This window comes from Chrysemys picta, chromosome 2, assembly GCF_011386835.1.
Source record: "Chrysemys picta bellii isolate R12L10 chromosome 2, ASM1138683v2, whole genome shotgun sequence".
In the NCBI taxonomy this organism is placed as follows: domain Eukaryota; kingdom Metazoa; phylum Chordata; order Testudines; family Emydidae; genus Chrysemys; species Chrysemys picta.
Window position 1 is genome coordinate 283,130,104 of NC_088792.1, and position 26,391 is coordinate 283,156,494.

The 26,391-nt window shown below is 47.5% G+C and overlaps 1 protein-coding gene across 8 annotated transcripts in view; it reads right to left on the minus strand.

The window, feature by feature from the left end:
* Positions 1–21,679: 21,679 nt before the first annotated feature.
* TSNARE1 (t-SNARE domain containing 1) overlaps positions 21,680–26,391 on the minus strand; it is a 702,049-nt gene continuing 697,337 nt past the window's right edge. For all 8 annotated transcript variants that reach the window (XM_065586314.1, XM_065586320.1, XM_065586319.1 and 5 more), the window contains one exon: positions 21,680–23,896. The gene's annotated coding sequence lies outside the window, so the exon portion shown is untranslated. The remainder of the gene's footprint in view (positions 23,897–26,391) is intronic.

Here is a 26,391-nt window from a genome sequence, read left to right on the forward strand (position 1 = left end):
TGATGTAGAAAAGGCCATAGATCTGCTCCCTCGGTGTATTCAGTATCTTGTCTGGTGTCCTTAGTGACCAAGTTAAGATTTGTATTGCCATTTACTCCTGCTAGCCCTGCAGAGCCAACACAGCTCAGAAAGTGTGATTGTGACGCTACTTGTTTGCTAAGGTCCAACCAGTTAGACCTGAGCAAATCCAGAAATGGAAAAGGGGTTGTGCTGCAATCAGGTCTGAGGGCACAGTTTAGCATTGTAAATTCAGGCTTAACAACTGAAGTCTTTTATAAAATCCAGGAAAATTCTTCTCTGTTGGCTACATAGTAAAATCCACAACTTTCATTATAGAACAAGCCATAGGTTGACAGTCCAATGACTTCTGCTTCCTCCTCCGTTTGGATCGCTGGGTGGGCTGAGGGCAAACCAACCACATGTATTTAAATATGGCAAAATGTAAAATCCTATGTCTAGGAACACAGAATGTCGGCCATACTTACAGGATGGGGGACTCTCTCCTGGGAAGCAGTGACTCTGAAAAGGACTTGGGCATCATGATGGATAATCAGCTGAGCATGAGGGGCGATTAGCGGGCGATTCTCAAGTAGGAGTACAGAGGTTATTTTACCTCTGTATCTGGGACTGGTGTGCCAGTTGCTGGAATCCTGTGTCCAGTTCTGGCGTCCACAATTCGAAAAAATTGGACAGGGTCCAGAGAGGAGCCATAATAAATTATTAAAAGTAATTGAAAACAAGGTTTATTGTGATCCACTCAAGGAGCTCGATCTATTCGGCATAACAAAGAGAAGGTCAAGGGGCGACTTGATCACAGCCTATTTCTACCTAGGGGGAACAGAATTTTATAATGGAGAGCTCTTCAGTCTAGCAGATATGGGTATAATAAGATCCAGTGGCTGTAAGCTGAAGCTAGACAAATATAAACTAGAAATAAAGGGCACATGGCGTCTGCGGTATGGACGAGATAAGACTAGATGAGCAAAACGGTCCCTTCTGGCCCTGTATTCTGTCAATCTATGAATGCAGTGAATCTGTGTTCACATTGCAGGGTGGCAGAGACTGACAACTCAGAGAAGGCAGCTTGTTTAGTGCCTGACAGTGGGACCCACTACAGCTAAGAAAGAACAAAAGTAAAGTCTCTATGAGCGAGCACACAGTGGGCCAGGTTCTCAGCTGGTGCGAATCACGATAGCTCAATTGTAGTCCATGGAGCTATGCCAGTTTATGCTACTTGAGGATCCGGCCGGATGTGTATGTCTCTTCTGTGACAATCGGCAGTGGACTGAACTCAAAATAACTGCCTGGCTTTACAAACTCCAGTCAGAGAGATTTAACGGAGCAGTACACAGACAACGAAAAAGCCATAACAATTACATCGCTGAATACACTATCGTTTTCGTAGGGATTCTAGGGCCACCCTGTTTCCCTCCTTCCACCTCCCCGAGCGTCTGATCCTAACTCTCGTGGGGTCAATTTATCCAGTAAAGTGCTGCATCTAACACCTGAACCGTGCGACATCTTTCTTTTCTGATTTTTCTCTTTTAAAGCTCCACTGTCAAGGTTTGTTAGGCAGAGAAATTGACAGGTACCTTAACAGTTGTTTTCAGTTTTATGGTCGGACTCATCTTAAGGATTCCAGTGGTGTCCCTTAAAAAACGGACAGCTTTATCTGTAAAGTCGATCTTTGCTGCAACACAACACAATTTATCTTCAATGCAAAAAAAGTAGGTTATTGCAGCTGTGAAGTTCACAGGCCAAATTGTGCCCTCGCTTATACGCATGAAACAGCTCCACACAGATGGAAGTGAGGGTACAGGACAGTGATGGGTGGTGCTGAAAGCATCCTGACCTACCTGCGAAGTGGCTAGGGTGACCAGATGTCCCGATTTTATAGGGACAGTCCCAATTTTGGTTTTTTTTTTCTTATATAGGTACCTATTACCCCCCACCTCCTGTCCCGATTTTTCACACTTGCTATCTGGTCATCCTAGAAGTGGCCGGCTATTTTCCTGGTTAGATGGACCACTCATCACTTTAGGTCCTATCTCATGAACAACCAGGACTTCATCCCTCCAGCCTCATTGACTAATTAAGGACAATTGACACTATTAGTAGTAGTAGTAGGAGGAGGAGGAGTAGCTTGTGTATAGAAGTGCCTAAAGGCCCCAGCTGAGATCAGGGCCCAACTGTGCCAGGCACTATATGAACACGTAGGAAGAGATAGTCCCTGCCCATTAAAACTGGTAAGTAGCTGGGAAATATTAGCTTTCCAATGGTGCATAGCAATCTGAAAGGACTTGCGCAAAGGGAGGCTTACTCTGTACTCAGCACCCTCCTGCTATAGGTAAATAATGGCGCAGATACACAAGTGGGCCGATTCATCCAAGCTGGCATTGAGATGTTACCTCAGTATCACGTCATTCCGATTACTATCTTACCTTTTACCCTCTGCTTCAGTTCTGCCTTGATTTTCCTGTCTCAAGACCTGTTAGAGCTGGAACCAACCTTGTGTACCTCAGGAAAGCTTGTAAAAGCTGCATGATCCAGTGAATAGCAAAGCAGGGGGTTGAGGTGCAGGACGGGGCTCAGGGCTGGGGTTGCGGTGTGGAAGAGGGTGCGGGGTGTGAGCTCCGGGAGGGAGTGTGGGTATGCAAGGGGGCTCAGGGCTGGGGGTGTGGGCGCTGGGTGGGAGTTAGGGTGCGGGAGGGGGTTCCGACCTGGGACAGAGGGTTGGGGTCCGGGAAGGGGTTTGTGGTGTGGGCTCCGGCCTGGCGGCGCTTACCTCAGGCAGCTCCTGGTTGGCAGTGCAGCGATGCTAAGGCAGGCTCCCTGCCTGCCCGGGCACTGCACAACTCCCAGCTTGTCCGTATCCTAGGCACAGGGAGGGCCAGGCTGCTCTGCGCAGTGCGCACTGCCCACACCCGCAGGCATCTCCCCGGCAGGCATCGCTCCCATTGGCTGCGGTTCCTGGCCAATGGGAGCTGTGGAGCTGGCGCTGGGGGCGGGGGCAATGCGCAGAGTTTCTTTGATCACCCATGTGCCTAGGAGCTGGCGGGAAATGCCGGCTGCTTCCGGGAGCCACACAGAATCAGGGCAGGTAGGGAGCCTACCTTAGCTTCACTGCATCACTGACCAGATTTTTCACAGCCCAGTCAGCAGTGCTGACCAGAGCTGCCAGGGTCCCTTTTCAACTGGGCTTTCCGGTCGAAAACTGGACACCTGCCAACCCTATGCCGTGTGGGTTGAGGTTACATCTTTAATTGAGGGGTTTGTGTCATCTCCTCGCGTGATCATCCCTGTGCCCTTCCCCACTGTGCTCCAGTCTCTGAGGAATGTGCTAGCCACACCAGCAGGTCACAGTACACTGCAGAAGTCTCCCTTCTGTAAAGCACAAACTGGTGGAACCAAGGTTAGCTCCGCTAGGAGGCACCGTCATCCCTAGGACTGATCCTGGATTTTTCTCCAGTCACTGTCCCTGCAGCCCTGGGGTATTCCGGCTCCTGTGATCGATGGGACAGGATGACTCTGTCAGGTAAATAATGGCGTCCCTGGCACGGGGAGGAGGTCTCCGGTACAGCGGTGCTGCACTCATTCTCCCATTTGGTTTCCATCCCTTCCTGACTTGTTATGCCAGAGGCTTTGCCAGCAGCTGATGCACAACAGAAGAAAGGCATGATTCATTTAGAGTAACAGAGAGACAGCTTCCTGGCCTGAAACCAACCCCTACTTTCTCCACCTCCGCTTTCTAACCTGCAGCTTTCTGACCTAGCCCCTCACACGTGCAAGGGGACGAGAAAGACACAATCTGAGCAAAGGCCTAGGAACCAGGAACTCGTGAATTTTAATAGCCACTGACACTCTCTGTGGCTAGAGGCAAGTCTTTCAAATGCTGCCTCAGTTTTCCCACCTTTAGAGCAGTGGTAATAGCACTACTCCGTCTCACAGCGCTGCTATGTGGGTTAGTTGGCCTTTGTGAAGTGCTTCTAAGAGGAAAAAATGCTTGCAATGATTATATATGCTATAGCAATACCAAGGAGAAAACAACCTGGGGGTGGGAGGCCAGGTCATAGGCTGTGCAGATAATTGTGTCCCTAAAGCCTGCTAAAAGGACATTTCCAGTCTTCCCTGCTTTTAAAACACTGTATAATAGTACAGCGTGGAGATTAAATCTATCTATCTATCTATCTATCTATCTATCTATTTATCTATCCCCATACTGCCCCTCATCTATCTATCTATCTATCTATCTATCTATCTATCTATCTATCTATCTATCTATCTATCTCCATACACCACATCTAGCTATCTAATCTAATCTATCTATTCCTGAGGATTGAATATATATATTAGCATGTATGGGGTATATTTAACAGCACATGGTAAGGATTGTTGAGAATAGCTGAGTAGCTGTTCACTGTTTTTTTTCCCTTTAACAAGTACCGGTTGTGACGCCGGCAGACCAAGTGCCAGCCCATGCCAAGGCCCAGAGGTCTCAGCTGGACCCAGTCTGGCTCACCTGAGTACTGCTATTGTTACAGTATTAGACTTATAAAAAGGTGCTTAGTGTTTAGACTGCTTGGAATGCTTGTAAATTGCTGCATGCGTTAATCTCCCTTAGAACATGTGTATCCCGTGTTAGAAGTAATATTTGTGTGTTTGCTCTGTAACTGTTAAACTGTTTGCCCTGTAGCTGTAAATCACCAGACAGGAGAGAAGCATTAACAACTGTGAAATACTAGTTTGCCACAGGAGGTGTTATCTCCTGCCCAACAAAAGAAGGCCTATAGATACCAGAAGAACCATTGTGGCACGTCAGAGGACAAAAGATTTTGTTGATTACTCCCCCCCTCCCATGAAAAGGAGGCCTGCAACTGAATTCCTCCCAACAGCTGAACTTGCAAACTTGAAGCAGAAGAGGGGAAGGAATATAAGGTCCTAACAAGGAGAAACGGTATCATTTATGCTTCTTGGACTCTGAGGGGCAAGAATTACTAACCATAAGCAAAAGATAAGTAATCCTTGTTCTTTTTGCTGATACAGACTAACACGGCTACCACTCTGAAACCTGTCACATAGAGCTTGCTTATTATAGAGGCATCTACTACCTTTTGAAACTTAAGACGGGGACTTATTTCTGTGTATAAGTGTTTACCTGCGTAAACCTTGTAAATAACTCTCTTATTGTCTTTTCCTAGTTATAAATCTTATTATTGGACTGACTACGAGCGTTGTCTTTGGTGTGAGATCTAAGGTGAAACTGACTTTGGGCATGTAACTGGGATAGGGTTGCCAGGCGTCTGGTTTTCGACTGGAATGCCCAGTCGAACAGGGACCATGGTGGTTCCAATCATCATTGCTGACCATGCCGTTAAAAGTCCGGTCGGCGGCACGCAGGGGGCTCCCTGCCTGCCCTAGTCTGTGCAGTTCCTGGAAGCAGCTGACTAGGGCAGGTCCCTGCAGCCCCTAGGCTGGAAGCCGCACTAAGCACCGCTGGGACCCCACACCCCCTGTTGAACCCCAACTCTCTGCCCCAGCCCGGAGTCCCTTCCTGCACCCAAACTCCCTCCCTGAGCCTGGACCCCCTCCCACACTCTGAACCCCTCTGCCTGAGCCCAGAGCCCTCTCCTGCACCCCCAGCCCAGAGCCCATACCTCCCCACACACCCCAACCTGCTGCCCCAGCCTGGAGCTCTCTCCTGTGTCCCAAACCTCTCATCCCTGGCCCCATCCCAGAACCCACACCCCCAGCTGGAACCCGGACCCCCTCCTACACTCTGAACCCCTCTGCCCCAGCCCAGAGCCCTCTCCTGCACCCCCAGCCCAGAGCCCATACCTCCCCACACACCCCAACCTGCTGCCCCAGCCTGGAGCTCTCTCCTGTGTCCCAAACCTCTCATCCCTGGCCCCATCCCAGAACCCACACCCCCAGCTGGAACCCGGACCCCCTCCTACACTCTGAACCCCTCTGCCCCAGCCCAGAGCCCTCTCCTGCACCCCCAGCCCAGAGCCCATACTTCCCCACACACCCCAACCTGCTGCCCCAGCCCGGAGCTCTCTCCTGTGTCCCAAACCTCTCATCCCTGGCCCCATCCCAGAACTCACACCCCCAGATGGAACCCGGACCCCCTCCTACACTCTGAACCCCTCTGCCCCAGCCCAGAGCCCTCTCCTGCACCCCCAGCCCAGAGTCCATACTTCCCCACACACCCCAACCTGCTGCCCCAGCCCGGAGCTCTCTCCTGCATCCCAAACCTCTCATCCCTGGCCCCACCCCAGAGCCCGCACTCCCTCGCTGCGCCCCCCGCACCTCAATCCCCTGCCCCAGCCCAGTGAAGGTGAGTGAGGGTGGGGGATCACAAGCAACGGAGGAAGGGGGGATGGAGCAAGCAGGGGCAGGGCCTTGGAGAAGGTGGCGAGGCCTCGGGGAAAGGATGGGGTAGGGTGGGGGACAGGGCAGGGGTGTTCGGTTTTTGTGCGATTAGAAAGTTGGCAACCCTAGCCTGGGAGTAACCTGAGTGGATCCCCAGCTATCATGGCCACAGCTGGGGCAGTGCTCGTGTGAGTCCATTTGACCCTCACCAAAGCACTTCCTGGGGGGATGCTCAGAAATGCGCTACCATGACCTCTGCCTGCTCTGAGTCCCAGGCAGGTGGAGTTAGGCTTTAACCTTCCCATAGCACCGTTCATCCCATAATCTCAACCATTACTGAGTTAGCCCTCCTGGGAAGTTGGTGTTAGTCTTCCAGTTTGCATGTGGGGAAACTGAGTCAGAACAAAAACACAACGTGGCCTTGACAGCACAGCAAGTGGATAATAGCAGAGCTGTGATTAGAGCTCAGAACCGCCTGAGTCTAGTCAGGATCTCAGCCCCCCCAACTCTATGCTCTCTTGTCCTTTAATATTTGCTGTAAATACTTAGGCCCCTATTCTGTGCTCAGCGCTGGCTGATTTTGGTAGTGGTGCATCCGGGTGGAATATGGAATATGTCAGTCAGGCTCCTGGTTTGTGGAGGCTATTACTTATCTGATGCTTAGCTAGGATCATCCAGGTTTCTCATCCCTGTGGCATCCTATCAGGGGCTATGTTCTTTCATTGTTTGTAATGCGTGAGAGTCAGCCAGCCTCATTCTGATCTCACTGACTCTGGTATAAGCCCTTTGATATCACTGGGATATGGGTCTGCTCTGAAGTCAATGGAAAGCCCTTACTCTTGAGTTACATGTGGGTAAGGGAGACCAGAAACAGGCCCCAAGAGTTGGGGCTGGCTGTTGTTGGAGGGGGCGGCAGGGGATATCCCTCCTCCAGTAACAAGCGCTTGTGGTCTTTGCTGTGGAGATCAACGAGTTACACAGGTCGGCGGAAGAGTCTGTGGCCAAGATGATGGGGAAGAGGCCCCATGGACATAGGGTCGGCGGTCCCTTTATACTGAATCCTGAGCTGTTTCCTTGTGATACTATAGGAGGCCACATAGCTGCCATGCTTAGGGCATTCTTGGTAAACGTGCAGGTTGGCTTGTGTGAGGAGTTTGAAGGCTGATGCAGCCACTGCTGGGTAAATCTCCCTGAAGCCTTTAGGACCGAGTCCTCATCACTGATGTACCAACATGGAAATGAACCAGCTCGTTAGAGGGGCGACTGTGGCGCTTCACAATTTGGAGGTAGCCCCCAAATATGCCCTTCTGTGATCCTCCTCAGGACCACTGCAGAGGTGTCTACAAGCACCAACAGGTGGTAATGGCTGTCGTGAAGAACGTTACGGAGCCTGCGTTCCACAGCAAACCCTGCCCACTTTCTCTCCTTCAGAAGGCCAATGTGGCACTGACGACAAGCCACCCTGGCTGGAACCAGCTCTAGGACTAGCAGGAGCTGTACAAGATTCTCCCCACACAGCCCCACCAATGTACTTCACTCCCAATCCAGAACCAATGGAAAGACTCCCACTGACTTCAGTGCAGTTTGGAGCAGGCCCCTACAGCTTCCCCTGCTATTCCAGTCCTGATCCGCTACGCAGCTTTGCCAATAAAGGTCGACCTTGAGTAACTTTTTCCTCTTTCTGGGCCCCTTTCGAACTCTGACCTGCCACCTCCATCCTTTTCTAGTGCTGGACCCCACGCTTTCCAGATCTGCCGAAGCAGCTGGGTCCTGACCCACGGCATTGCCCGTTAGTCCAGCCGTGGGCATCTCCTGAGCAGAGTGTGAGGACTGGCTTCAATCGCTCTGCACTGCATGGTGGCTCTGTGATGGGCACAAATGGGAGCAAAGAGGAGACGATCAGCCTCCTTTTTTACTTGTCACTTGCAGGCTGAGAGCTGGTATTTAAGTCCTTGGGGATGCAACTCAGGAGCACCGAGCCTCTGTCCCTCCGAGCCTTCAGACCTCCCAGTTACTTCTGCCACAGCTCACAGAACAGCGCACTTGCCAAGTCAATGACGTCCCAGCAACAGAGCAAAACTAATTTGAGTGACACATGACGGAGCCGACACGGCTTCGCTGAGAAGCAGACAAAGGCAGAATAGAGACCGTGTTGCTTAAAGCCACCAGTTCAGTGCCACCTGGGACTAGGTACCACTGCGGAAGGCCAGAGGTCTTCACCGTGCCGCAGTGCATGGCTGCTTGTCTGTTACTCTTACGTGTATCAACATTTCCCTCTCCTTTCCCCAGGTGAAGGGTTGGCACGGACAATGCCAGCGCGGATGAATCAGCCGACCTGTGTACCTGCACCATCCTTTACCTAGAGCAGGAGGGTGCTGAATGCAGAGTAACCCTCCCTTTCCTCAAGTCCTTTAAGACTTTTTTTTAAAGGGAGACTGAAAATCATGGGGAAAATCCTGCCACTTAACTCCATGGCCCTCAGTGGAACCACTCCTGATTTATACTAGTTGAGGATCTGGCCCATTCATATTTTAAAAACAAACTCCCTAACTGGATCTGCTAATAAGCTTAGGCTAATGACGGCAAAACCTTCCCACATCGGTGGTCGGACCAGAGGGAACCGTCATGGTGCAGAACAAGGCCCCGCCTGGGGATTTGTTGGTTTAATTTCACGGGGGCTCTTGTTGCAGACAAAAAATCCCCACCTAGTTTCAGGCCACATTCCGGTCCTGCCATTTAAGGCCATTGCATTGAGCTGCTCCAAAGGACCCCTGCAGTCACTGGGATGCCACATAGGCACATGGTCAAGCAGGGGTGGCCAACCTGAGCCTGAGAGGGAGCCAGAATTTACCAATGTACATTGCCAAAGAGCCACAGTAATACGTCAGCAGCCCCCCATCAGCTCCCCCGTTCCCAGTGCCTCCCACCCACCGGCAGCCCTGCCAATCAGCTCTTTCGTGGGGGGAAGGGGGAGGAGCAAGGGCATGGCAGGCTCAGGGGAGGGGCGGGAAGGGGTGGAGTAGGGGGCAGGGCCTGTGGCAGAGCCGGGGTTGAGCAGTGAGCACCGCCCGGCACATTGGAAAGTTGGCACCTGTAGCTCCAGCCCCGGAATCGGTGCCTATACAAGGAGCCGCATATTAACTTCTGAAGAGCTGCATGTGCTCCGGCGCCACAGATTGGCCACCCCTGGACTAGAGTCTGGCTGAGAGTCAGGTGAGGGGGAAAGGACACAAGGAACCTTTTCCCCTCCGTTCCGCACCTGTGCAGGTGGAAGCCAGAAGCTTGGCGCTTGCTCTCTGGGAGGGCAAGGTGCAGGGGGACGTTCACTTGCCTGGTCGTGCTACCCACTCCAGGGAGGGGCGTGGTTTGGCAAGTCTGGTCATGGCCTCTTTGAACACTAGCTGGCAAATGCTGCAGGAACACAAGAGAGAAATAGTCGCTGCTCCTCTGTGCACTCCCCACTTGGCTCCTAGAGGCATCATGCCTCTGGCAACTGTTTCTCTGGCAATGCTCCTACATCCTTTCAATTAGCTGTGGCGGCAAAAGTCGGAACAGGCAACTGCATAGGTCAATTTCATTTTGTGTGGATGATCAGTTTCCCGCCCCACGCGCCAGCAGCACGTGGGGCCATTCTGGGATTTGCAACATCACAGAGGAGCTTTTCCGTCCCCAAGTACCTCTTTTCACTGAGATTGTTTTGAAAAGGTGACCAGGAACCCATTTCTATTCACATGGGGCCAAATTCAGCCCTGTTACAGCTGTGAAACCCCACTGACGTTGGGAGAACCAGTCAGCGTCACAGAAGACTTGGCCTGAACCTTCACCCAGGACGCTGATTGATCTTGTTTCCACTGTGGAAAGAGTTCCTTCGACGGATTGTCTTTATTGAACATTTCAGCATCTGAATAAAGTTCAGCCAAGTACCAGATGTTTGGCGCTCCCCAGCCAAATATAGCGACTTCGTCAGGAGCTTCCACAGTCCGTTAAGTCCTTTCATAATGCCCCTTTTTACAGCTTCATATGCATGTAGCGTGGAAGTCATGTCAACGCAACGGTCTGTTGCACAGCCCCTCAGCCTGCTTAAGTGGCCTGATGATTATCACCACATAAGGCCACTTAGAAATCTTCTAGGCTCCTTCAGGAAATGGGGCAGAACGTAGCAGCAGTCTCAGGCCCTGCAGTGGTTGCAATATCTGCATTGTCTGCTTTGGAAACTGGAAAGCCCCAGTGGAGCTTCTGAGCTCTCTCCTAGTGCCTGCCTAGTTTACTCCTCACAGCATTTAACATGGAGATGGGGCCCAGTCCCTGTGAAGCCTACCATCTTAGAATGGCTGTAGCGTTTCCTCCTATGGAGCTGAGAAGCTCTGGAGGGGTCAGCATGTGATTTGGGGAAGCAGGACACGCACTGGGAAGAACTGCCTTCAATAAGCAGCGTCACCTTCCAGCTAGGAGGTAGTTTTCCCTATTGACTATCAGTGGGAGGAAGTGGTTCCCTGGGAGACACAACGGTTGTCCAGATGTCCCAGTGGAGTGAAATGCTTGTCAAGGTGCTGGTGTTATAATTGTTGCCTTCTAGAGGAAGTGTTACCGAGTCTGTGCTCTGATACATGCCCAGTAACAGTGCTGCTGATGTGGCAAGCCAGAGAAACACCCCACTGAAGACGTAAGGGAAGGAGATAAGGAGGTGAACAGACGTAGGTAGGGCCTATCTACTGCTGTGAGAGGTGTCGGCCTCCGAAGTGTATGTTTACAGTTTGGTGAGTGCCCTGTCTGTCATTAACCTATCACAGTACAAATGCAAACCCCACGGATTTCTCCTTCACTTAGTGCGGCCGCATCTCCTAGTCAGGCGCTTTCCCGCACACTGCATATACTCTCTGCTACACGCCCACTCTTCACCTTGTCTGCCAGGCTCTCCGTGCAGTGTTTCTCCTAGCCCCACAGCACTTTCCCCAAGCGCTCTCTGGCTACCCCTGTCGCTGCTCTCACTTAGAATATGTTTGCATTGCAATCAGGGGGGTGGCTAGCTTTAATCTAGCTAGCGCAGGTGCCGGAGCAGGATGGGCTGGCCGTGTGTGTAATTACCCAGTGTTCTGGGGGTTGTACAACACACACTGAAGCCCATGAGGCTGCAGCTTCACCGCTCCCATGCCCAAGCTAGCTAGATTAAAGCTAGTTCAGTTATGTCTACTCGAGCGGCAATCACACCCCGTGACTGCAGTGTAGACACAACCTAAGGACCATTTGCTGCTGTCACTCTGTCAGGCACATTGTGCAGGGAGGCTAACATCCCCGCGGCCCACCTCCTGGTATTCATACACACACATTCTCCGATGGGTACAGGCTGTCAGGTGTCACATGTAACAGCCCACATCACAGACAGAGGCTGACCTGCACACATCACACCTGGGCTTCGCCAATACTCCCATGCAGAATTCAAGGCCTGGCTGCTAATCTACAAAACCTTTGACGGAATAGGCTTGGCTATTCACCCGCCAAGACAACTGCCCTGTGCCGGGCTGCTGCAGGTAGCGAGATTGGTGCTGGGGGAGCAGCGTTCTCAGGGGCGGGACCGTTTTGTCAGGAGGAATCAGAAGCCCAAACCTGGCTGTGTTCAGATCAAAAGGCAAGATACAGCTCTTCAGTAAAGACTTTCCCTTGCAAATGAACAACAGGACTAAACAACATCCCTGACCATACAATCTGCACACCCCTGCAATCTGGGGAACAGACAGAGGGAATGCTAGTGGCTCTTGACTCTGACGTGTCGTGATCTCCTTGTTACCTAAGCAATGAAAAGAATCACAGACACCATACAAATCCTACAGACAGACAGATGCACGGAACATTTGCCAACTCCAGCTGCATACTCCCAGCTTCTCTCTCGGGCCATCTTTCAGTGCTCTCCCCTACCTGCACCTTCCCCAGCCCCTGTCTTGGCAGTCCCATGCATGCTCAACAATCCTCACCTGATCTTCCCGAAACGCGCTCTCTCTGGATGCAGTATATGTGCTGCTCTCTTGTCTTAGACTGAGGCACACCCTTCACATGATGCACAGCCTCTCTCATGCACACCCTGCAAACACTTTTCCCCCAAGCACTCTCACATTGGACTTCCACGCACATTCATAGCTCTATTGGCACCTTCCTTAGCACCACTCCACCATTCTCCACAAGGGGGCATCACTACATCATAGGGATACGTACAGGAAATGGAAGGAGGGGCATGTCACCAAGGAAGCATACCTGAGAATAGCACGAGGCTGGAGGGACAAAAATCAGGAAAGCCAAGGCAAGGAATGAGTTACAGCTGGCAAGGAATGTTAGAGCCAACAAGAAGGGGTTCTTCAAACATGCCAGACACAAAAGAAAGATCTAGGACAGTGTGGATCCGCTGCTCAATGGAGCAGATGAGCCGGTAACAGAAGATGATAAAAAGGCGGAGTCTTTAGCCTTCACACAAAAAATAGCGTGTGATCAGATGCCTAGAGAAGTTACCATGGACAACAAAGGGGAAGGGATGCAGATCAGGATAAGTAAAGAACACATCAGAGATCTTCTGATTAATTTGAATGAATTCAAGTCAGCAGGACCTGATGTTATTCACCCCAGGGTGCCAAAGGAATTAGCTGAAGAAATCTCAGAGCCACTGGCAATAATATTTGCAAACTCATGGATGACAGGAGAGGTCCTGGAAGACTGGAGTAGGGCTAACGTGGTGCCCATCATTAAAAAGGGGGGAAAGGACAAGCTGGGGAACTATAAACCAATCAGCCTGACCTCAATACCTGGGAAGCTATTAGAGCAATGTATAAAATAGGGCTGTCAATTAATCACAGTCCATTAACCCAAAACAAATTAACTAGATTTTTAAAAATAGTCACGATTAATTGCAGTTGTAATCACACTATTAAACAATCATAGAATACCAATTTAAATTTATTATAAGTAGTTTGGGATGCTGTTCTACATTTTCAAATATATTGATTTCAATTACAACACAGAATACAAAGTGTAGAGTGCTCACTTTATATTATTGTTTTTATTACAAATATTTGCACTGTAAAAAAGAAGCAAAAGAAATAGTATTTTTCGATTCACCTCATACAAGTCCACTCAGTCCTACTTCTTGTTCAGCCAATCGCCAAGACAAACAAGTTTGTTTACATTTACGGGAGATAATGCAGCCTGCTTCCTAAATACAGTGTCACCTGAATGTGAGAACAGGTGTTCATATGGCACTGTTGTAGCCAGCACTGTGAGTTATTTACATGCCAGATATGCTAAACATTCGTATATCCCTTCATATTTCGATTTGTAGGCACTAATGTTCAACATTGTTTCATTTTTGAGTGCAGTTATGTAAACTAAATAATTCTACATTTGTAAGTTGCATTTCCATGATAACTAGATTGCACTACAGTACTTGTATGAGATGAATTGAAAAATACTATTTCTTTTGTTTATCTTTTTAGCCATAAAAATATTTGTAATAAAAATAATATCAACTGAGCACCGTACACTTTGTAGTCTGTGTTGTAATTGAAATCAATATATTTGAAAACGTAGAAAAACATCCCAAACTATTTATAATACATTTAAATTGGTATTCCATTATTGTTTAACAGTGCGATTAAAACTGCAATTAATTGCCACTATTTTGTTTAATCTCATGATTAATTGCGATGATTTTTTAATCGTTTGACATCCCTAGTATAAAACATTCAGTTTGCAAATACCTGGAGGAGGAAGCAGCCAGCATGGCTTTACTACAAATCATGCCAAATCAGCTTGATTTCCTTCTTTGACAAAGTAACTACTTTGATGGATGGGGGAATGCAGTGGACATAATATATGTGGACTTTAGCAAGGCTTTTGACACAGTCCCACATGACGGTCTCATAAGTAAACTGGAGAAATGCGGGCTTGGTAGAATTACCATTAAGTGGATAGATAATTAGTTAACCGCAAACAAAGAGTAACTATTAATGGAACGATGTCAGATTGGAAGAAGGTCTCAAGTGGGGTTCCACAAGGATCTGTTCTGGGTCTGTGTTATTTAACATCTTTATTAATGACCTGGATGTAGGAATAGAGAGCATACTGATCAAACTTGCAGATGACACAAAACTGGGGGTAGGGGGGTGAGGGGGGTGTTTTATAAACACTTTATAGGATAGAAAATTCAACGTGATCTTGCTAAATTGCAGAACTGGGCTATAGACAACATAATGAAATTCAACAAAGACAAATGTAAGGTGCTACACTTAGAGAAGAAAAACCAAATGCACAAATACAAACTGCGGATAACTGGGATGTATTAACAGGTGTGTTGTGAGCAAGACACGAGAAGTCATTCTTCCGCTCTACTCTGCACTGATAAGGCCTCAGCTGGAGTACTGTGTCCAGTTCTGGGCACCGCATTTCAAGAAAGATGTGGAGAAATTGGAAAGGGGTCCAGAGAAGAGCAACAAGAATGATTAAAGGTCTTGAGAACATGACCTATGAAAGAAGGCTGAAAGAATTGGGTTTGTTTAGTTTGGAAAAGAGAAGACTGAGAGGGGACATGATAGCAGTTTTCAGGTATCTAAAAGGGTGTCATAAGGAGGCGGGAGAAAACTTGTTCACCTTAGCCTCTAAGGATAGAACAAGAAGCAATAGAACTGCAGCAAGGGAGGTTTAGGTTGGACATTAGGAAAAAGTTCCTAACTGTCAGGGTGGTTAAACACTAGAATAAATTGCCTAGGGAGGTTGTGGAATCTTCATCTCTGGAGATATTTAAGAGTAGGTTAGATAAACGTCTATCAGGGATGGTCTAGACAGTATTTGGTCCTGCCATGCGGGCAGGGGACTGGACTCGATGACCTCTCGAGGTCCCTTCCAGTCCTAGAATCTATGAATCTATGAATAACTGGTTTGTCAGCAGCACTGCTGAGATGGAGCTGGGAGTTGTGGTGGATCACAACCTCAACATGAGTCAGCAATGTGATGCTGTTGCAAATAAAGCAAATGAAGTTTTGGGTGGCATTAACAGAGGCATAGCATGCAAGTCACGGGAGGCGATAGTACCGCTCTTCTTGGCGCTGGTTAGGCCTCAGCTGGAGAACTGTGTCCACTTTTGGTCACCAATGTATAGAAAGGATGTAGAGAAACTGGAAAGGATCCAGAGGTGAGCGACAAAGATTATCAAGTTTCAGAGTAGCAGCCGTGTTAGTCTGTATCCGCAAAAAGAACAGGAGTACTTGTGGCACCTTAGAGACTAACAAATTTATTAGAGCATAAGCTTTCGTGGACTACAGCCCACTTCTTCGGATGCATCTGAAGAAGTGGGCTGTAGTCCACGAAAGCTTATGCTCTAATAAATGTTAGTCTCTAAAGATTATCAAAGGGATGGAATGCAAACAACATGAGCATAAGCTGAAGGAACTGGGTATGTTTAATTTGGAAAAGAGGAGATTAAGGAAGGACCTGATAGCTGTCTTCAAATACTTGACATGCTGCCATAAAAAAGATGGCGAAAAGTTGTTCTTTCTTTCCACACCGGGCAGGACCAGAGGCACTGGGTTCAAACTACAGCATAGCAGATTTAAGATTAAATCTCAGGAAAAACTTCCTAACTGTAAGACCAGTAGGACAATGGCACAGACTGCCTAGGGAAATCATGGAAGCTCCTTCACTGGAGGTTTTCAAAAAGAGGCTGGATGGTTTAGACACAACACATCCTGCATCTTGGTAGGGGGTTAGACTAGATGATGCTTGTGGTCCCTTCTAGCCCAATGGTTCTATGATTCTATGACAATATACAACCTCCACCTTGGAGACTAGTGCAGGGCATGAGCAGAATCCTACTTTTGTCACCTGACTTATGTGACTCTTTCCGCTGGTAGACCTGAAGGGAAGAGAGCGATTCCAGTCCTTGGATGAATTTTCTTTTTGTGTGTTACTTGTAGCTGGCTTTGTCAGTGATATTTCGGGGAAGTGGGTTGGGGAGACGGGGTGGGGGGGGAAAGGGAATTACTCCCAGTGTCCAAAGGGGGCAAGGCAAGAAGTAATGGGTAGCAACAAGAACACTGAAATGTCAAGCTTGATAGCAGCAAAATGTTTCTAACAGTGAGGTCAAGCAGGCCATGGAATAATTTCCCCAGGGAGGTGGTCAAGGCTCCATCTCTGGAGATGTTCACAGAGAAATTTGGATTGAACACTTAGAAAAGTCAGGTGATAGAAACTCTGGCAAGTGGATGGAGAACTGGGCTGGGGTGGCCCAGGAGTGACCTCTCGCAGCCCTGAACTCTATCAATCTCTTTTAATCCTGCAAGATCCTTGAAATGCTTCATGAACATGAAGTGTTACTGTGATCCCGGCCGGAGCGAAGAAGCAGGGCTCACGCAAGTTCAGATTTTGAATGAGCCTACTGACGGAGCCCTGCCCGGATACAAAATCCACGTCTGATCTGCAATCCGCAAACATGGTCCACGGATCGCCGCAGATTTGCAGGGCTCTAGATATAAAATTTTGACCTGCAGCCATCCATGACCTGCACACATAGCCCGCGGATCTCTGTATCCATGGATGTGGATAGCCGCAGACATAAAGCGGCTATTTGCAGGGCTCTACCTAGTGACTAAACTGAAAGGTGTATTTTGGAATGGCCAGGAGCCTAGCGGCAGAGCTCAAGCAGTGAGTCAGCTCCAAGGGAAACAGCGACTCCGATAGATACATTGGTCCCATATTGTGACTCACCAGACAAGTAATCCGAGCAATTTTGAAATCACTTGAATGTCTGAGAGAGAGCAAATGCTGCTCCCTCGTGATGGCAGACCCATGCTGAGTCCACTTAAAAAAATACAATGACAAGAACTCCAGCAGCAGCATTATCATCCACTTGCTGGGGACCATGCAATTCTTTCCTAAGGAAGGCCTTAAAACAGGCACACAACTGATGTAGCCTGTCCATGATTGAGCACAGTCAGCACGGCAACAGCGATAGAATCAGCCCCACAACTGAGCACAGTCACCATGGCAACAGCCATAGAATCAGCCCCACAACTGAGCACAGTCAGCACGGCAACAGCCATAGAATAAGCCCCACAACTGAGCACAGTCAGCACGGCAAGGGCCATAGAATCAGCCCCACAACTGAGCAGTCACCATGGCAACGGCCATAGAATCAGCCCCACAACTGAGCACAGTCACCATGGCAACGGCCATAGAATCAGCCCCACAACTGAGCACAGTCAGCATGGCAACGGCCATAGAATCAGCCCCACAACTGAGCACAGTCAGCATGGCAACGGCCATAGAATCAGCCCCACAACTGAGCACAATCAGCACGGCAACGGCCATAGAATCAACCCCACTACTGAGCACAGTCAGCACGGCAACGGCCATAGAATCAGCCCCACAACTGAGCACAGTCAGCACGGCAACAGCCATAGAATCAACCCCACAACTGATCACAGTCAGCATGGCAACAGCCATAGAATCAGTCACACAACTGAGCACAGTCAGCACGGCAACAGCCATACAACTGAGCACAGTCAGCATGGCAACAGCCATAGAATCAGCCCCACAACTGAGCACAGTCAGCACGGCAACAGCCATAGAATCAGCCCCACAACTGAGCACAGTCACCATGGCAACAGCCATACAATCAGCCCCACAACTGAGCACAGTCAGCACGGCAACAGCCATAGAATCAGCCCCACAACTGAGCACAGTCAGCACGGCAACGGCCATAGAATCAGCCCCACAACTGAGCACAGTCACCATGGCAACGACCATAGAATCAGCCCCACAACTGAGCACAGTCAGCATGGCAACGGCCATAGAATCAGCCCCACAACTGAGCACAGTCACCATGGCAACGGCCATAGAATCAGCCCCACAACTGAGCACAGTCAGCATGGCAACGGCCATAGAATCAGCCCCACAACTGAGCACAGTCAGCATGGCAACGGCCATAAAATCAGCCCCACAACTGAGCACAGTCAGCACGGCAACGGCCATAGAATCAGCCCCACAACTGAGCACAGTCAGCATGGCAACGGCCATAGAATCAGCCCCACAACTGAGCACAGTCAGCACGGCAAGGGCCATAGAATCAGCCCCACAACTGAGCACAGTCACCATGGCAACGGCCATAGAATCAGCCCCACAACTGAGCACAGTCAGCAGGGCAACGGCCATAGAATCAGTCACACAACTGAGCACAGTCAGCACGGCAACAGCCATACAACCAGCCCCACAACTGAGCACAGTCACCATGGCAACAGCCATAGAATCAGCCCCACAACTGAGCACAGTCAGCATGGCAACGGCCATAGAATCAGCCCCACAACTGAGCACAGTCAGCACGGCAACAGCCATAGAATCAGCCCCACAACTGAGCACAGTCAGCACGGCAACGGCCATAGAATCAGCCCCACACCTGAGCACAGTCAGCACGGCAACGGCCATAGAATCAGCCCCACAACTGAGCACAGTCAGCACGGCAACAGCCATAGAATCAACCCCACAACTGAGCACAGTCAGCACGGCAACAGCCATAGAATCAGCCCCACAACTGAGCACAGTCAGCATGGCAACGGCCATAGAATCAGCCCCACAACTGAGCACAGTCAGCACGGCAACGGCCATAGAATCAGCCCCACAACTGAGCACAGTCACCATGGCAACAGCCATACAACCAGCCCCACAACTGAGCACAGCCAGCACAGCTACTACAGCCATAGAACCAGATCATAGAGCTTTGGAGGTGGAAATCTCCTTTTAGGGCACCGGGTACGTCTGCACAGGGATAAAAGCCCCACATCACGTCCGCGGCTGGCCCAAGTCAGCTGACTCGGGCTCGTGGGTTTCGGGCTCCAGGGCTAAAAAATTGCTGTGTAGCAGTTCAGGCTCAGACTGGACCGCGAGCTCTGGGCCCCTAGGTGGGTGGAAGGCCCTATCAGCTAACTCCTGTTTGCAGCTATGTTTACGTAGCCTCCGCTCTCCTGTGTCTCAGGTTGGCTGAGTCCCTTAAGGCTTTTAAGAGGTCGTGTTTAGTACAGCACTAGAAGCTTTAGGCTTTGCCAATTATTTTTATGTTTTACATTGTACGTTTTATGCCCCTGGGGTTTGCAAGAAGTCCTAAGACACGCGCCATATTTTCTCCATGTACCAAATCCCCAACAAACTAGCGAAAATGTTCTTTTCCTCCTGTATTTCCAGTGATGTGACATCTAACCTTTCATGGCTTCCACTCCCCTGCAGAATCCAGGCACTGATGGATGGTCACTAACGTCCATCTCCTGCTTTTACACAGTCACTCCCCCCGCACCCCACCGGAGCCCACTGACAGAGGTTTGAGGCGCTCTCGTCTCTTGTGGAGGTGTCAACAAATAAACCTCAGAATTGCTAATGAAAGCAGCAGAGCGTATCTTCTAAATCTACAACTTCCTCTGTGCTCCCCTGTAACCTCAGCTTAGGGGCCTCGTTGCCCTAGTTATGTCAAGTGAAAAGCTTAAATTGTTCACATCGGTGTCAGATCCACGTTTGCTTATACTGTGGCTACCATCCCTGGACTGTGATAAGTGAGACATTCACTGTACCCTTTGTACAGTGGAATAGGGTTTTAAAAAGGTAATAACCTAATGACTTTCTAACCATTTATTTGCTATTACTGTTTTGCTAACTGAAACCCAACAAATTGAAGACATTTATGCCAATTATCAACAGCATCCCAGGCCCAGAACCTGCAGCATTTTATTGTGAAGCTGGTCAATTTCCACCATCACTGTGTATGAGCAACAACCAATTTACTTTTATGTAGAATTAAATCTATTCGTTTTCAGTCCATGGCAATGTCAGGCAAGGTAAGGCAGAGCTCATCGGCTGTCCAACGCAAATCATAAATTATAGGATCATCAATACGGGGAAGCAGCCAATTAAACTTCCTTATTACATTTCACTAAGTTGCCCCAGACCAATTATAACCATTTTTCTTTTTGGTCTAATTAGGTTCAACTCAACTCTGCTGTGTTGAAAGCTGTAATGAATGAACACATGAGAAACACAGTTCAGAATCCACGCAAGGGATCATTTATATGCTCTGAGCTGCTGCCTCAGAAACGGCTCTACCTAATTATGTGGGTTAATGCACTCATACTATATGGATGAATTGCAGCCATTTCCAATGTCTTGAGGCCCCCTAGACCGATAGAACTGTAGATTAATAAGTAGTTAGTGAGTGATCTGTTGAACTGTCCTATCACTCTTCACTTTTGCTTTGTGTCTGGAGTGCTAAAGAGGAGAAATATGTGAAAGAACTCCACTTCTTTGTTGTATCTCAGAAACTTACTAGGTAGGAAATGAGCAAAATTGGTGAATGATGAGATACAGCACTTGATATTTCCAACTTCAGTGGGCTTTGGAGCAAACCCACAATGCACAGGAAAAATAGCTGTCTCACTAATACAGTAGATTTTAGGTGTCTTCCATTTCATTCATTAGGTACATTTATATCAATGAATTTTAGTGGTCATGATACATCATAATGGGCACAGTAGAAGTACCGAAGATAAAATAGATATAGAGAAGAAAGGTTTGCCAAGACAAGATTAGAATTGACAAGGCTGGAGAATGTATTTCTCTATATGTCCATAAAAATGGATGCAGCTCTGTTATATTCCCCTACAAATATTCCTGTACAGACCTGGGAAGGTCATATCTGGGGGTCAGAGAGGCATTTGGCCTCTACAGTCAGTTAATCATTGGCTTATCTTGCTGAAACTACTGACAAATATGCCACTGCGTGCTGCTTTTGTGATGTGATGACTTGTTCTTAAGACACTGGACAAAGACTCCCAGTCTATAGAAGTTTGACTCATTAGTGAGTAGTATGGTCCTCAGCTCATTAAGTTTTTGTTCTGTGTTTCTTTAATTGTTTGAGTCATGTTCTCTTTACTTTTCTTCCACATTTGCCAGGGTTCAGAGACTCCTCAGTAACACCCATAAAAGGAGCATTTAGAATTCTCTCTCGTCTCATACAGTTCTCATTATTCACATCCAGCTGCTCCCCGTGCTCCTGATTGGGCATTTTGCCCAACCAGAACTGCCAGCTCTTGGGGGTTTGGGCTCAGAAGTCTGCATTGTGTGATATGTTAAGTAAGAGGAGACAGTGCCAATGTGTGTATTCAGAGTATTTATATTAATGAATATGGGCATTGGCAGAGTAAACAGCAGTTTAATGGTATTGCTGGATTAATCTGTCATGGAAATGGGAGGATGAATGTGCCTTCGTAGTGTGCAAATCAATGAAAAACATAAATTCAAAGTTAATACATTTGTTTATAGCAATTTCACAGAATCATTATTTCTAAGATATGTTTTCCCATCGTCAATAGATGATATGTTACTAACATAGCTCCAACTGAGGATTAGTAGATGGCTAAGGGATTTCCAACACAGTCTTTCATCTCTGGGTCACTGGCTAAAAGGCCCTCAGGCTCTAGTGACCAAAAATGGTCTCAGTCCAGAACAGGTGTCATGCTGATCACAACAAGCCACTACTGCCACTGATGTGACTGGGCAAACTTGCTTGTAGTCTGAGCTCGGGGCCTGAACTGCGAATGGATACTGAACTACACACCCACACCAGAGGTGATACCTCCAGGACCAGATAGAAAGACAGAATAGTCGCAGAAAATTTTGTGTCTTTTGCCCGCACTAAATTCACTTGAAAATATGTAAATTTCCATTCATCAAATGCTTTACTGGTAACTTCTGCACGTTACCTATGTATATAACTAATAATTTAGCTGCTAGTTTGGGAGATATACTATTGGATGACCATAGAGGTCTTTTGCCAAACCTAATTTCTCTGATTCTATTAGTCTTTAGGTTTTGATCCTTAGCGGTGCTAAGCACCTGCAAATCCCATTGATTTCAATGGAGTTTACTTGTACTCAGCACCTCTCAGGATCAAGCCAAGTCAATGGCAAAGCTACCACTGAGTCAATGGTGCATGATCAAGCCATTCTTAACAACCTGATTCTCAGCCAGTGTGAAGTGGCATAGCTCTATAGATGTCAACGCAGCAGCTTAGGAACTGGTTCACTGTAGGTTTTTTAACATTTGTAGTGCTCAGAGACATGTCATGTATTGGGGTGGTCAACATCTTTCACACAAAAAGGTTTTCGTTTGTGTTTGTTTCTTGGCAAAAAATTGCCTCTTTTTAAAAATTCAATTTTCCGTGAAAAATTGTTGCTATTTCCGTTTCTCATAAAATTGTCCACATCTTTTACTGAAAATTTAATCAAAAGAATTATCAAGCTTTTTCATTTACTGAAAACTGCATTTTCTTAATGGAAACTGGGTTTTCGGGAAATGAAACACGTAAACATTTATTTCAATTACATTTTCAATACAATTTGCAATGACATGAGATTGTTTTCCAGTTTGTTTGTTTTTAACTCAGCTCTAGTTATAGACTTCCTGCTAGCGAGGTACAGTAGGGCTTAATCATAGAATCAGAGAAGATTAGGGTTGGAAGAGACCTCAGGAGGTCATCTAGTCCAATCCCCTGCTCAAAGCAGGGCCAATCCCCAACTAAATCATCCCAGCCAAGGCGTTGTCAAGCCAGTCCTTAAAAACCTCTAAGGATGGAGATTCCACCACCTCCCTAGGTAACCCATTCCAGTGCTTCACCACCCTCCTAGTGAAATAACTGATCTCATTTCCTGATCTTCCATTGCTGTGTCCCCAAAATAAATAAACAGGGCCTTTAAGAGGTGTTGTTTTGTGTATGTAGAGCTGAGAGTCTAAGGGTATGTTTACATTGTGCTACAGTGCAGATTACGTGGGTGTGAGCTGCATAGCGCACCAAAGTGTTCTGCTCTAACTGCCCCATGTGGACACAGCTGGCACCAACTAAATGGTACCTTAACATAGTTCTCTTCCCAACAGATAAACTCTAAATCAACTAAACATCCAACTGATCTGTCTGCTAATGATATGCGTAATCCTAAAATGTCTTCATGTTTTGCCCGGAAGAGCAATTTCTAAAGCAGCAGTTTACTGTACGTGAATTTCCTCTGCCTGTACAAGATTATTTTTAAACCCTGTAAAAAAAGAAACCAACAAAACACATTGACTTTTATGGCTTTAAATGAACAAAATTAGCGATCAGGAACATGTTGAAAGAAAAAAGCTATAAAGCTGAACTATCAGTTAAACATATTCAAGCACTCTAAACACCAAGCTTCGGCAGCAATGAAATAACATTCCCAAGATACACAGGACAAGTAAAATCCATAACACAAGATCAAATACAGTGTGTGTCTTCAGTGAAGGAGATAAAGGGGAAAAAAAAACATTCATGATCACTAATAAATGTTACAAAACGTAGCTTTTCTTTCATACAATTACAGTTTTTATTGGTTACAGCAGTTTTAATATCACATATCCAGTAAAGCAGAAATTGATATATGGCCTGAATGTGAAGTATCTTCAGAGTCCGTTCCACTTCATGGTGCGATCAGGTGCTCTGCAAAGATAAGGATAACTGATAAGTATTCATGGGTTTCTCTGAGGTGCTGATATAAAGTGCCCGCCCACGGAAGGATGGCTAGTCGAGACATTCCCAAATAAAGACATAATCAGTAGGACACATAATCCCATCAAAGTGTGCCTGGTTGGATCCAGTCTAGGCATACAGGAGAGTGCAGAGAATCTCTCGTGGAGGAGGCAGAAGTGGGGGTGGAGATGGCGAGGGATTGGCCAAGCTTGGGGAGAAAGCTTAGGCAGAGGTTTGTGTTCTGGCGCTGTTATTTGTATTATCAGTGGAGCCAAGCACCAGGAAGGCAGCAAGGCTGGCCTTAACAAAAAATAATGGAGTGGTGCACTAGACATTAATGAGTAGGATGCAGAGTTCAAACTCTAGGTTAGCTCATAAGTGAGACCATATCTAGCAATCTTGGCTGTGTTGCCATTTGGCCACATAATAAAACCAGGCTGTACTGTAAGTGATCACTTTCGCACAACATTTGTAACTAACATCAATATAAATAAAATGTCCTGGCTCTATTATGCACCTTCATGATGAGGTGGATACTCTGGTCCAGTCTGGGGCCAAAGAGCAAGGGGAAAGGTGGTTTAGTATTAATTATCTTGTAATCCAACAATTTATTGGTGCCTATACGTGAAATCCTTCAGAAGACGTACTAAAAACAACAGCTTACTTTACTGTAAACCAACAAGATACCAAAATAGACGAGAATGATCAAACCCTGAAAACCCACAAAATACAAACCCACGTGAGTTATTTTAGTAGCAATTATTTGTATGAGAATAGTACCTAGAGGCCCCAATTGAGATCAGGGTCCCAGTGTGGAACGTGCTACATGAGCACAGAGTTAGACACATGATTTGCCATGAACACATGTAAACAGCATAAACTGCTAAAAAGGAAACACTAAAATCTTCATCTTCAGTAAATGAATTGTGCTTATATTGTCACAAAAACATTGGACTGTGTTTCACGTGAGAGCTGAGAGGCTATGGGAGAGGCCAGAGTAGGAATCATATAAACCTGCCTAGCTCTCTGAAAACATCCCCTTCTCTTCTCTCTCCCTGTACTCTGCCGGGGAATGCCGTACTTGGCTCCAATAGAAGAGTGAAAGGACAGAACAAGCCCCGAGAAGGAGATGGATGTTTCTGTAAGTGCCATGTACTAATATGGTAACTGGCCACATAAAGAGTGAAAATTGGTGTCCAAAAATGGATGCACAGCTGATCATGTTCCTCAACATTGTTCTTCTCACTGCAAGAAGTCGCTAGAGTTAATCTGGCCCAATCAAGCCATTCCTGTAGTAATGCCTTTTTAAGACAAGCTGCCTGTATTCAGAACATTTTCTGTGTGTGAGAGAGAGAGATCTCAGCCTCATGAATTCCCATGGATCGTGGATTGGCTTTTCCCTCTGAGGAGTTGGAATCCAAGCTTTCTGTTTGCACTGGGATGAGGGGCACCATATGTTTGACATGTAAACAAGCTCCAGTACCAACAGGAGCTGTAATTTTTGGCAGGGTGTGCAACTAGTGGGGATTATGTATCTCGATTTGTGGGCAGAAAAATATCTACATTACAAAACCTATTTAAATCTGGACTAGCTGATCTCTGGGCTGGGACACCAACCTGGCTTGTGTCTATATCTGGAGATGGATCCTTTGATGCTGTGGCCACAATCCAACTGAGAGAGAGTTTGGGCCATGTGGCCAGCATGGTGTAATCTTCATTTGGGGTTTAATTTAGGGCAATGTGAGTCCCTTTTAAGGACCAGCAGAAAGGATTTTTATCCCTCCAAATCCTAAAGTTTTGACTGAGTGCCTACTAGGGTAACCAGACAACAAGTGTGAAAAATCGGGACGGGGGTAGGGGGTAATAGGAGCCTATATAAGAAAAAGACCCAAAAACCAGGACTGTCCCTATAAAATTGGGACGTCTGGTCACTCTAGTGCCTACAATGATTGTGATTTATTCGTAGTGTGGTAACACGTAGGAGCCCAGGCCTGGACCAGGACTCCACTGTGCTGCACAATCAGATAACAAAAAGGCAGTCCTGGCCCCAAAAAAGCTTACCTAATAATGACAGGAGAGGGCCTCCACTGGGGTCAATGGGCATTGCTACCCTGAAGCCATTAGCACTATGCCAAATTAGGACATCTGAACTTTAACATGTTAAGAAATAAAAATTGCCAGGAAGGCTAATCTAACATCAGGGCAATAATATTTAACAACCTAGGAGCCCAAGATTTTGGTGACACAGTCTTCTCCCACTCCCTCTATCTGACATTCTTCATTCAATCTTATTCGTTCACTCTCCGTCCTTTGAGTGGGACTACTCGCACGAGTAATGGCTTGCAGAACGGGGCCCAGGGCATTTTCTGGGGACGGATCCAAAGTCTGCAGAAGTCAAAGGGAGTCTTTCCATTCACTTGTATGTTTGGATCAGTCTCGCTTTCTCTCATCCACTGCGGCGTCTA